We start from the raw sequence: 14,389 nt of genomic DNA on the forward strand, positions 1-14,389 counted from the left end.
AAGGTTTTAGATTTTCTTTTAATAATGAGAATGGTTCTATTCTTGCTTATCTAAATGGTGTCTTATATTTTGAAGCTATACCATGTAATGGAATTTATGAAACCGTAATGATTGTAGATAACTTAGGAAATGATGTTTTATGCATGGATTCTTCCAATGGTATGGATAGAGCATCTGTCACACCCCCGAACCAGACGGTGGAAACGTCCGAGGGCTGTTGTGACTCAATTGAATACCATCACAGTGAATATACATGAAACATAACATCATTCATCACCATGCATTGAAATAGTACAACTGGTAGTGTTTACATTTAGTATATTGTTTCATAACATTCCCAAAAAGTAGATTGTTCGATACTAGTTAAACAAACAACAAGACATCACTGAGTACATTTTTCCCTTCGATTTACCTTTTACCTAAGAATACAAGTATTTTAAAAATGTCAACATATGAAATGTTGGTGAGTTCATAAGTAATGTTTGAAATATAATGTTTTGTATTGTTTTGAAAACCACTAGAAAATCCGACATTTTTTGAAAAGAGTATCGTATAAAAAGTGTGAAGATCCGTAAGTATGCTTGTTTGTTTCTATAAATGTAAAAAAAATTGTTAGACTTGGTATGCATCTTGTAGGTGTATGATTTGAAAACCCTAGGAAAACCTGATGTTTTCCTAATGCTTTGAATTACGCATTTTATATGGTTGTTATACCTTTGCGACGTCTGTATTCGATAATTCCAGGTCACATCGGATTAATTACGGGTTGTGAATTGTTAGAAACACGCATTAATGAAAACGAATAGTTTAAAACTATACAAACGATCCCTTAGGCGTCGTCCGTACTATTCACTTAATCCAACCACCCTGACTTCTCATAGCCCCACAACCGAGGAGAAAAGAGGGTGCGAAGCCCCTAGTATTTCCATAAGTCGTTCAAGGCTATCGTGAATGCGAAGGGCCCTTGGCCCGACTCGCATTTGTGAATTCTCGACTTTACTAGCAGTACCAAAGGACCCTTGGGGCCCAACAACACAAAAGCCATTGAAAGTCCTTTTACACGGAATTAGGTCATATAAGACCCAACGACATGTAAGCGAGTTTCCTTCAGGCCTAAAGATCATGTCATTGGGCTAGCTAGGCCCAACAAGCACGATTTGAAACTTTCGGGCCCAAAGATGGTGTATCGACGTCTGGTGTATTCCCACGTATGTATTGACTTCCCGTAATTTCAGCGTGTGTATTGTAGTATCGTCGTGTATAGATTTTTGATTCGTTATTGATTCGAGACCGAATCAATTCGTTTGGTAACGATTTTTGGTGTTGAAGGTGTATTATATTTCGTCGGTAGTCGTGGTACTAGTAGTTCATCATAACAGATTTATTGTTTAAAACATTAGAATTTTTCTTTTTGCAGCCCCTTTCTTTTGGATAATTTACACTTTTGACCCTTTCTATAAAAGAATTTCCATTTTAGTCCTTAAACCATTTTTCTTGACACTTTAGTATCAAACTTGTTGGAAAGGTATTTTTGAGCTCAAATTTATTTGAAAAACAATTTTAGTCCCTCAAAATGAAGTTTTCTCAGCTGAAACCTCTATTTTTGCAAATTTTACACTTTTGGCCCAATATGGAAATTTTTTGCATCTTTGGTCCCTTTTAAATATGAAAAGTATTTTTAACCCTTGAAATGGACTTGGAGCACTAGTAGTCCCCTGTTTTACAGAAAAGTACAGTTTCAGCCCCTCTAATTTGAAAATCTTGCAATTTGGGCTTTATTGGGCCGAAAAGTTCATTTTTGACCGATTATGCTTAAAAATTCACATTTTAATCTTTCAAAAGAGTAAATTTCCAATAAATACATTTTTGAAACTGTTTTGATTCATCTCAACCATCAGAATTTGTATTTTTTCATTTTGGGCCCTTTAATTTTATATTTATAACATTTTGAGCCCAAAAATGGGTTTTTAGCCCAAAGGTGTTCATATTAACCAACTTGGTTATTTTTCTAGAAATGATTTGTGTGTAATAATATAATTTATACTTGTTTCATACAACCTAATGTAAATCTCAGTTTTAAGGTCTTTTTGACTAGATCCAACACCACTAACACATAAGAACATATGTATAAACATAGAAATCACACAAAGCATACATATACTCATAGATCTACACATTTGCTTGTATTCCCCCCCCCCCCCCCCACAAAACTAATAAAAACCGAAAAATAGGGGGTATGAAGCTCACCTTGAGCTGTGGTTTCGATTTGAAGAAGAAAAGAGAAGAGTTTGTTGCTATTTCGGCCCTAGCAACCTTTCCTTGGAAGATCTCGAATTTTAGGAGGGTTCTAAGATACAAGATCATGATTTCATATGAGTTAAGAAGAGATTTTTGGATAGAACAAGGAGTTTAAAGTGTGGATCCAAACATCAACTTACCTAGATGATGATTTTTGTGAAGAATCCTCCTTGCAAAGCCCTTGATTCACGAAATTTTTGAAAAAGAAGTGAGGGGATTGTAATTCAAGACTTAGAGAGAATGGAGTGAATTTTTGTGAGTGTGTGTGTGTTGTGTTCGGTCGAGAGCAAGAGAGAGAGAAAGAAATAGATCTTGAAGTGATATGTGCATGGAGATATGAGATAAGATGCATGGAAAACCAACATGTAAAAATGAGGTGGCTATGAAAGTCAACTCTCCCTTTTTACATGGGCTTGGGCCAAGAATTGGAGAGGGAGAAAAAAAGAATTTGGGCCTTGCATGCTTAAGCCTTTTTCATGTTTATGTTAAGTGGTGTTTGGTCCAAATAACCATAAATATGATTCTTATGACCTATTAGGGCTACATGAGGTTAAATATGGCCCCAAATGGTTCATATAATTGATTTATTTTATTCTAGGCCCAATATGGCCCAATATGTTGAAATAAATGGAAGTGGGTCCAATTAGAGCCCATTTAAGAGTTCTAAGCCCAAGATGGTCAAATTGGAAGCTTATTGGCCCATTGGGCCCAATAAGGAAGTCCTAGACCAAAATGGACCTAAACAAGAACTTCTAGGGTTTCCAATTACTTGATGACTATGTGTAATGCTTGTATGGTGTATTTGATTGCAAATTTTGATGTCATAAAGTAAGCATCATACATGCTCTTAAGTTTTTGATTCAAAATTTTACTTATGTGTTGTAGTTACAAGGCACAAAATTTCTAGTTGTGACAGCATCCTTGTGGCATTATCGTCTTGGACATGTCAACAAGAAACGCATAGCCCAACTCCAAAAGGATGGAGTGTTGGAGTCATTCGACCTTACGGAAGATGACATATGCGAGTCTTGTTTGTTTGGAATTATGACTAAGTCACCCTTCACGAGTACATGTGAAAGGGGTAAGGGTCTATTTGACCTAATACATACTGATGTATGTGGACCGTTTAGATCAACCACGAAGGATGGGAACCGCTTCTATGTGACTTTTACCGATGACTATAGTAGATATGGGTATATCTACTTAATCAAGCAAAAGTCAAAAATGTATGAAAAGTTCAAAGAGTTCAAGAATGAAGTGGAGAATCAATTGGGCAGGAAAATCAAGATGCTTCGATCAGATCGAGGAGGAGAGTACCTAAGTCTTGAACTCCATGACTATCTCAAGGAGTGTGGAATAGTTTCACAATTGACGCCACTTAGGACACCACAATTGAATAGTGTGACAGAAAGGCGTAATCGAACCTTGTTGGACGTGGTTCGCTCTATGATGAGTTGTGCTTCACTACCTATCTCTTTTTGGGGGTATGCCTTAGAAACTGCCACCCATATCCTTAATCGAGTCCCTATTAAGAAGGTTGCCAAAACACCTAACGAAATGTGGACAGGGAAAGCTCCCTCGTTGGCACATATCAAGGTTTGGGGTTGTGAGGCTTTCGTAAGACGAGATACTCACGACAAGCTCGAACCTCGTAGTGAGCGATGTATTTTCATCAGCTACCCGCAGAAATCCTTTGGATATCTCTTCTATAGACCGAAGGACAATGTAGTCTTCGTTGCGAGGAGAGGAGTTTTCCGAGAGCGAGAAATCATAAGCCAAGGACACAGTGGGAGGAAAATCGAGCTTGAAGAGATTCAATTGTCGATAGATGAAGGAACCTATACCGCTAGCACTCAACCCGAAGAGGAAACTCCGGTTGAGCCTATTGACCAGTCCTTACCTCTTAGACGTTCCGAAAGAGTTAGAGTTCAACCCCAGTTTTATGGATTTCATATTACTACCGAAGGGGACACGTATATTAGTGATGGTACACTAATAAATCTAGATGAACCTAATAGCTTTAAGGAAGCCATGGCAGGACCAGAGTCTGCAAAATGGAAAGAGGCGATGGACAGCGAGATTCAGTCCATGTATTACAACCAAGTTTGGAATTTGGTTGATAATGTACCCGAACGTAAGACCGTTGGGTGCAAATGGATCTTCAAGAAGAAGACCGATGTGGATGGAAACGTACACACATATAAAGCGTGATTGGTTGCGAAGGGCTTTTACTCAAACTCCCGAAGTTGACTATGATGAGACCTTCTCACCAGTTGCGAAGATAAAGTCTATTAGAGTGATGCTAGCTATTGCCGCATTTCATGATTATGAGATTTGGCAAACGGATGTCAAAACCACTTTCCTTAATGGGAAGTTGGCTGAGGATGTTTACATGGCTCAGCCAGAGGGTTTTGTCGATCCGAAGCATCCAAATAGAGTGTGTAAACTTGAGAAGTCCATTTATGGACTTAAGCAAGCATCTCGCTGATGGAATCTTTGCTTCGATGAGAAAGTCAAAGAGTTTGGATTTGTACGAAGCGAAGATGAATTGTGTGTATATGTCAAAGCCAGTGGGAGCATAGTTAGCTTTCTCGTTTTGTATGTCGATGACATACTGCTCATAGAAAACAACATCCCGACTCTGCATGAAGTTATGTCCTGGCTCGGGAAGTGCTTCGCTATGAAGGACCTCGGAGAGGCTTCTTATATTTTGGGAATAAGGATAGTGAGAGAAAGAAGTAAGAGACTAATAGGACTTAGTCTAAACACTTACTTAGATAAGGTACTAAAAAGTTTTAGTATGGAAAACTCGAAGAAGGGAGAATTACCGATACAAAGTAATGCCAAGTTGAGTAAGACTCAAAGTCCGAGTACCGAAGCTGAAATAGCAAAAATGAGTTGAGTACCATACCGGAGGACGAAGGAATGGTTCTTAGTCCTCGGAGGGAGTGATGACTTGAAGGTGCGAGGGTATAGTGACGCCAGCTTTCAAACCAACCGAGACAACTACCGTTCGCAGTCAAGCTGGGTCTTTACCCTGAATGGAGGAGCAGTGACTTGGAAAAGTTCCAAGCAAGAAACCATAGTTGATTCAACGTGCGAATCAGAGTACATTGCAGCGAGCGAAGCGTCGAAGGAGGCAATATGGTTGAAGAACTTCATCGGCGATCTTGGAGTTGTACCTGCCATAAAGGAGCCCATGGAGATTTTCTGTGATAATGAAGGAGCGGTTGCCTTGACCAAGGAACCGAGAGATCATGGTAGATCTCGACATATCAACAGAAAATACCACTTTATTAGACATCGTGTAGAAGAAGCACAACTCGTAGTGAAGAGGATATCATCGGACGATAACCCAACATATTCGCTTACGAAGGGACTGAGTAGGGTTAAGCACTTACAGCATGCTAGGAGTATTAGGCTGAAGGATGATATTAGTATAGATTAGATAGTATTGGAAACGTTTAATAGATAAATGTAATTAACATTTGATGATTAAATAAAAGAGTATTATTTATGAGTAATGTTACTATCTTATGTTAATCATTTAACTATTGTTTCGCTTTGCATGTCTTGACTTCCAGTATAATTGAGTTTATTAAGAATAAATCGAATTGTTCAAATTGTCCACAATCGTTCATATTTTGGAAGTAAGTATGAATGAAGATTGTCATGAATTGGTATGTAGATTGTCTAAATGGTATTAGACATAGCAAAAGGTTGCTGCAGCATTCATGAGTGCTTATGAACTAGTTTTGAGCATTGGAACAAACCCGCGCTTGCTGGAATCACCTTATGGAATATGATAAAAAGGGTGATCGCAAGACGATAATATCATATGGTCTTAAAACCAAGATTTATGGTTTGTTATTTGTTAATTAGTTGTACATTGATAATGCGAAACCGCATCAGTAACTTGATGTTATAAAACGCATTGTTGTGTATAATTGATTAATGAATAAGTAAATGCATATAAGTCGAAGTTTATCTGTTACTTTTATCCTAAGAGGTTAAAAGATATATCTTGGCTGCTCGATATTTGATTTGACTTATGTGCCGGTCCCGGTCAGAACTGAATTGATGTGTTCGATTAAGTTCTATGTTAAATAAATCGGAGATCGAGAAACCAAATGCTAGAAAAATTGGTTCCATATAAATGTAAGCATGATATCTAAACAGAGGACTGTACGATCCCTTATTTGAAGGACAAGATTGATTAGATCAAAGTTTGACAGCATCTTTGAGAGCTACGATTGCTAATCGGAATATACTTGTGTATATAGTTACTAGACTTATCCAAGTGGGAGACTGTTGGAATGGTGTCTAAGGCTGCAACTATATTAGGCAAGTATTTGATCCGGTCGTGCATGGTCCTTTTGGGTTGCCTTCACCATTGCAACTTGACAGGAAGATTTATATTGAGAGAAGGAATATTATTAATATATTATAAGAATAATATAAGGAATAATAATATTGTTATTTGATTAATATAAGTCATAAATTAATTAGGAATTAATTTGGTGACTTAAAGAGATTAATTAAATAAAGGGGTATAAACTGTCAATTGTTTGATAGTTGTACTTTAGGCTATAAATCCCTAATGATAAAGGGTGGCCGGTTTTAGGGTCATTGGATAGGCCTTAAAATCATCCAAGGGCTTATCTATTAGGGTATTGGATTGCTTAGGGCCTAAGTTATCAAATTAGGGCTTAAGGGTGAAACCCTAGGAGCCTTACAAGTATAAATAGACCCTATGGGTTATGGAAATCTACATTGTGCTTTTGGAAGGAAACCCTGGCTGATTTCATCCCCTTTCCTCTCTCCTAAATCATCTTCTTACTAGTTGGTGTTTGTAAGCCATTTGAGGAGTGACAATTGTGACTCTAAAGCCTCAAGGACAAGAAGATCAAGCAAGTAATTCAAGGTAAACTTCTAATCTCTGATTTCATATTGTTATTATAGTCTATTAGCCATTAGAAGTCTTGGATTCAATGTATGTTCATTTAGAGAAACCTAGATCCAAGCATTAGGGTTGCATGTGCACATAGGAATGTTCATATGGCTAAAACCCATCAAAATTAATCTAAGAGGTGATTCTAAAATGTGTTTTTGTAACTTGTCCTCAAGTTATATGAAAATTCACATTTAAGTTTCATAGAACTCATAAAAGTTGGCAAAGGTCACAAAATGCAGAGTCTAGTTCTAATTAAATGGTTTTATGACTCCATAACTTGTCCTCAAGTTATGGAGGACCAAGAGTCTCTTCATTAAATAATAAATACATAAAAAGTGTAACCTTAATTAATTCCAAAAGTTATAAAATAAAGAAAAGTAAATTCTTTTATTAGCTTAAAGTCTTCCATAACTTGTCCTCAAGTTATGGAACTTGAAGAGTTTCTGGATTAAAACTACTTTAAACAAATAAGTTATGGAATTAATTAGTTTTGAATAATTTCAAAACTTGCCCTCAAGTTTTGGAATTTGAAAAGTTTTCACTTATGAATACTTTAATTCCATGTTAGCCCTCAGAATTTTAAAAGTTAAAATTCAACCCTTACACTTTATAATATTATAAGTTAATAATATATATATATATATATATATATGTATGTATGTATAAGAGTAATGTCAGTCTTACCGTTAGTAGGCCTCATTCACGAAGCCGGTCTGTAAGGGGGTATAAGGTTACTGCCTATAAAATGACAGTTTAATGGGTGTCCACTCTCAGCCACCACTTCCTTGACCGGTGGAGGGTCGTTAGCCGAACGGGTTTGACAGGACTATAATTCTCCCTTCATAAAATGTATTAATGATAAATACTAAGTAACTAAACTCTTATAAATACCCAATCTTAGTTACTTAGGAAAATGTGAATAAGGTGCTAATCCATGAAATTACACTTTGCAATTTGTTTAAGTCGGTTAATGGAGTGTGTGTGGTTAACCGGCACACTAACCCGTATTTAACAAGGTAGGCAAAGGGTAACTTAATGTTTATCATAGTATCGATGGAGCATGTGTGGTTAACCGGCACATCGATTGAGGGGTAAACACTTAAGGGTACCCAGTAATTTGCATGGTTACCTCACACCTTATTTTGTGATCCTCGGCATCCCAGCCACAAAACCTGAAGGGCACACTCGAGATTGAAACATGCCATTGAACAATTCAATGAATCTCAAAGATCTAGGAATTTCAAATACAATTAAAACCTAATTAATTATTTCGTTTTTCATGGTGGAACTTGGTGAATCGTCATTCACCTACCTTCAAATATTCTCTAGCTTGGATTATGGCATCCCTCTTCCAAGTTATAAAATAGTTTGTTGGGTCCTAACCTTAATATTTCATATTGGGTGTTATATTAAAGACTTTAAATCAACTATCTTGAATATCTCCCAAGAGATGTCAAGTTCAGACATCTATGATCTTCCCAAATATCTTGGAACTTCACTTCCACCACCTCCTCCAATTATTCTCCTTAACCCACAAGTTCAAGGTCACTCAAGCCCTATTGGCAAGGCAAGGTCTAGGTGTGATCACATCTTGGAGATGAAGTCACATACTGACAAGCTGGGAGAGTTGGGTGTCAAAGTCTTGAGATAGTTAGTGGTTCAATTACTTTCTAAGTCACATAGTGAGTTCTTTTTGGACTCCTATGAAACAGACTATGACAAGAACCTTAATGGTCTTATCTATTTGCTTGGTTCTGCTAGATCAGAAATGATTTAGTATACTAGTAAAGCAAATTTGAGTAGGAGATCAACTTCCCAAAAACTTTATGAACAAGGACAATAGTGACATAGGAAATCCAGAAATGCATTCTCTTCCCAATGGAAAGGGATTGGCCATAGTCAACTTGGTTGACCAAATGGTAAAGCGAAAGGCTAAGTTTGAGATAGTCCCATGTACTATTACCTAAGGGTCCATATGTGTCTATTGCCAAAGGAAGGGGCTTTGGTTATGAAGCTGCCAAACTTACCTAAGGATGATAAAGTCAATAAGTTTGACTTCATTTCAAGTAAAGTCCATTGTCTAACTCTAATAAGTTCCTACTTGGAGATTCTTATTACATGATGTGGCTGGGTCACATGTTGATATTTTAAGAATCAAAGAAAAGTAAAGAAACTTAAAGGAAGTATATGCTGATTCTGATCGCGAAGATGGATTTCAATCGCATGGTTCGGTGATCAGAACTTTGAGCACGTGCTTAAGAGTTATAATAGATTGCTTAGGAATAGACGACAACAAGTTTTCATATACATTTGCATTGTAAGGATTAGTTTTTCCGCAAAGTTTTAAAATAAAAGAAAAGTTTTTAATTTTATTTATTTTAAAAATATCCTTACATTTGGGAAAAAAGATGTTGTTTATATGATTCCATTGATAGCAATATTGGAATTATGAATTTGAGTCTTTCAATTTGTGGTAGTGTCTAAATTTACCAAATAAGGAAAGATTCTCATCACCCAAGTTTCAGTTGGATAGAAACTTGGAATCATGCAAGTTGTATAGTATGATGAATGAGAAGTTTCGAGCTTTGGAAAATTAAGACTAACTGCTTGTTCACATGGATGTGTGAGTCAAGAGAAGGACTAAGGGATCAAGTACACTTTATTGTGCACTTGTCAAAGTCCACCACAAAAGATGGATAAGACTATTCGTCATGATTTACTAAGGTTTAGTAAATATGATTATACTTACAAGCTTAAGTGTAATTCTGAAGCATTGAAAAATTTTCAATGTATGCTAGAACGAATAAGAAGAATCAAATTAGGGAGAAGGATAAAAGTTTCTCAAATCTGAAAAGATGGGAGAGTACTTTAGTATCATGTTTTAAGATCATCTTAATGATTTTGAGACCTTATCACAATTCATCCTCTAAGTACATTCTGATAGTTAAGAAGAGGAGTTATAAGTTGTTAAATCAAGAAGATGATTCATACTTCATTCCAAAACAATTCATAGAGTTATACTCTAAGATTGTAATTTGAGTGACATGTCTTAAAGAAGGTTTAAAAACACTCGTCAAATGTAAGAGTAAAAGTTTTCTACTCTTGTACATTTGAAATTGGTAAGTTGTGATGTTTTGGATAAAACAAAGACCAACTAAGGCTAATTGTGTTAAGTGTCTGTCTTGATTAGCATCCACACTATCTCTTGAATATTTGGCAAGAAAGTATTATGGGTCAAGGAGACAGTGGGAGTCTAAAAGATCCTGAAAGGGTTTCAAGAAGTAATCAAGAATAAAACCTGTATTTCATCACTAGCACACATCTAGAGGTTTATAACCTACCATGCTGACATTTCTGTGCACATTCCAGTTAAAGTTGGCTTTGCATATGAGTTCTTAGAGTTCTCAATTGGTTGCACAACAACTTGGAAGCAATGGCAGGCCCTTGAGCTGCCAGATGGCAAGAAATTAGATTGAGTTCAGTCCATATGAGTTTGGATTTGTCATTATCCTTGTCATGTGACTATGGTTTTGACAATTCACATGGATAATAACATACACCATTAAATCTAAGTGTCATAAGGTTTCTCTCCGATTCATGAGAATGATGGTGAGGAAACACTTTCACTAAGTAGATTTTAGCTATATAGAAATTGTGATATTTGCATTCTCAAAGTCGTTAGTGGAGCGTGTGTGGTTTACCGGCACACTAACATGGACTTGTGAGAAGTGGCAAAGGTCTAAACAATTGAGATTATGATTACGACATCCCTTTTCATAGTTCTTAAAAATTGTATAGACACACCTGTGAGCTATCTAAGATAAGGTGTATGATTATGATAAAGTTTTATCAAAGCAATCTAGTATCAGAAATCTGAACTGTGGTAAGAAAGTCAATAAAGTATTGATTTCTAGAAGTCGAGCTGATTTCAGATTACATGTCAAAGCTAGTGGGAGCATAAGTGTTATGCTAATAATCATCATGTTAGTGGGAGCATGATAATTATGATAAGTATTGCAAGTTAGCAATGTTAATTATAGAAAACAAAAGATTTCAATTGGGAAAAAGTTGTTTTGCTATAATTAAGGGAGAGGAAATTATACTTCATCTCAAATCTAAAAGCTTAGATTGAGGTTCTAATCGTATTTAGTCAAAAATATATAGGAATTTCATGTTGGAATGGCTCAACATAAGGAAATTCTATATATGGGTTCATTATTTGCGTTCTAAAATTCGATTATGATTACGACATCCCTTTTCATAATCTGAATTATGAGAACTTGGCAAATAGAAATGGAAATATTATAGCAAAAGATTGGTTAAGTCTTTATGTGAGACATCATGAATTGTGTCCCATATACTTCGGATATAGGATCGATTACATGTGCTGTTTTCATCCTTTCTAAAAATTTTCCAAATGCCCGGGGCATTAAGAAGGGAAAAGGTCTAGAATTGGATATAACTAAAATGATTAAGCAATTGTTGAGGATAATCTAAGGTTTACCAAAGATTGGTTGCTCAAGGACAATTGGAAGTATAGTGATAATTCTGGAAGGACCATATTGACATAATCTGTAAGGAGGCAACTCTTGTTCAGAAGTGATAGTCAAAATGGAATCTGGAAATGTTTCAAAGTTAGAAATTATTTAATCTGTGTAAGATTAGGAAACTTAATGCAAGAAGGATGTTTCCAAGGAGTTGATCTCCTTTGGAATGCTCTATAATGGTTGTTGTCAAGTCTTTCTGACTTTGTGCATAATCATTACAAAGAGGATCAATGCATATAAGTTTAGAATCTAACATATTTTAGTAAATGGCATGAATTTGGAATTCTTGCATTTGCAGTAAGCATTTGGGACTGTGAAAGATGATCATTGGAGTTATGTTCAATTGATCTATTTCACAAAGTGAAGATCATAGACAAACATACTATGCATACTTGGTGTGTGGCATGACTAGTGTTTAGAAAACATAGTGTACATGCTTGGAGCATGGGACAACTATTGGTTTAAATTCAAGAATAAAGTTGATAGCTAAAATAGTATACAATGAATAATGTGTAATCATATGGTGATAAATAAAAGGTGTTTTATTTATATTCATAAGTTCTGAGACCATAACGGATTCAATTATTCTTGTGTTTCATTTTGCATGTTTTGACTTCCAAAATAAACTAGGTTATTCTTCCGGAATGACTAAGTTATTCAAACCATCCACAGTTAGTCATATGTTGGAAGTAGATATGAATTAAGACTGTCATGGGTTAGCTTGTAGAGGTCTAAGGTGTTAGACAAAGGGCTAAAACACTCATGAGTGCTCATAAGTTCTGAGAATTGGATTCAACCCGCACTCATTGGAATCACTTCATGGATTTTATCATGAGTGATCATGAGACCATAATATCTTATATTCTTCAAACCTAGAGATATAAGTTGTTACTATGAGTTGGTTATACATTGATTGCACGAAAACGCATTCGGTAACTCGGTGTTATAAAACGTGCATGTGTGTATGATTCAACAAGTAGTAGAACAAGCCATATGAGTCGAAGTTTATCCATTCCTTTTACCTTCGGGATAAAAGCGATATATGTGGGCCCCTCGATGATTTAATGAGGACACATGTGAGTGCTTGGCCAAGCCAGGACTGATTTGATTTGTTCAATCAATCAGTGGTCATGAATAAGAAATCGGGAAACAACAAATGGACAGAGAGAATGATTAGAATGCATGTCTCAGTCCATATGATATCTAGAATGGAGGAATATATGATCCCTTATCTAATGGACAAGTTCGTTGACAAGATCTGAGTTCGACAGCAGCTTTAAGAGCTACGATTGCCAGTTAGGTTTTGAAGTCATACTCAATAATAGTTTTAGACTTATCCAAGTGGGAGACTGTTGGATTAATGTCTAAGTCCATAACTATATTTGGTATGTACTTGACCCGACCTGGCATGGTCCATTTGGGTTGCACTTCACCGACACAATTAATATGGATAGTCATTTGAGAATAGTATATTTATGATTAATATTAATATATTATAAGCTCTAATATATTAATATGGAATCATATTATTTAATTAGTATTGATCAAGAATTAATTTAGAATTAATTAAGTGATAACCGTGCCCGTTAAGAAATTCACGTCGTGAGTTGTAGATAACCGTGCCCGTTAAGGATTCCTTCACCCGCGTATATATCTTCTAGAACCAACAATTCACGTCGTGAATTCTTTAAGTCTCACGTCATGAATAATCTTTTTCCAGATTTTCTTCTCTTTTAATCTTTTAATTCCCAAAGTTTCTTTCTTTAACGATTTTAGTCTCTTTTCTTCAAAATGTCTTCTTTTTGGCTGTAAATAACATTTAAGCTCATAAGTACCATTATTCTAAACAAATTACCAACTTATTAATAAAAATGTACTTAAATATTGCCTACAAATAGGTATAAATATGGCAATATCAAAATACCCCACACTTAGACTTTGCTTGCCCTCAAGCAAATTTAAACTCAACCCTTGATTACTAACATCACATAGAACAATCCGACTCCAGCTCAGGCATTATGTCAAGACCTCAACGCATGCATTTGTGTCTAAAATTTTCCTAAAGTACCCCCATACTTTAAATACTCACAATCTTCATAAACACTCGCCCACTATTTCGAACAATGCTCATTTTATGCAACCCTCCGAATCCATCCGCAGAAAACCTCCTTATTCTCAAGGTATTTTTAGTTGAGCAACCTAAGCATACATAATCTAGAATTACAATCTATGATACCACTATGGAGCTCTTTTGAAATTCTTCACTTCTTTGACATTTGATCTTTGATTTCTTTGAATTCACCACCTTTGTTGTTTGATTTCTGGTATCTTCAACTTTTTGAATTTCTTGGAATTTTGATCTTTTGATCTTCACTTTCTTTTCTCCAAAATTCTTCAAACTTTTCTTGCAATTCTCTCTCTTTTTTTTACATGTACCTCACTTTTTTCACTCAAAACCTACATGCTTAACCAGAGGCGCTCAACCTCAACCTTTATTAGTTAATGATAATAATTTTCCTGGATACATTTCAGGTTTAGGCTGCTAAACATATTACATCCCTCAAACCAAGCGGGGTTATGTTTTTGTTCC

This window comes from Lactuca serriola, chromosome 8 (assembly GCF_051521515.1).
Source record: "Lactuca serriola cultivar US96UC23 chromosome 8, Lser_US96UC23_V15, whole genome shotgun sequence".
NCBI lineage: Eukaryota > Viridiplantae > Streptophyta > Magnoliopsida > Asterales > Asteraceae > Lactuca > Lactuca serriola.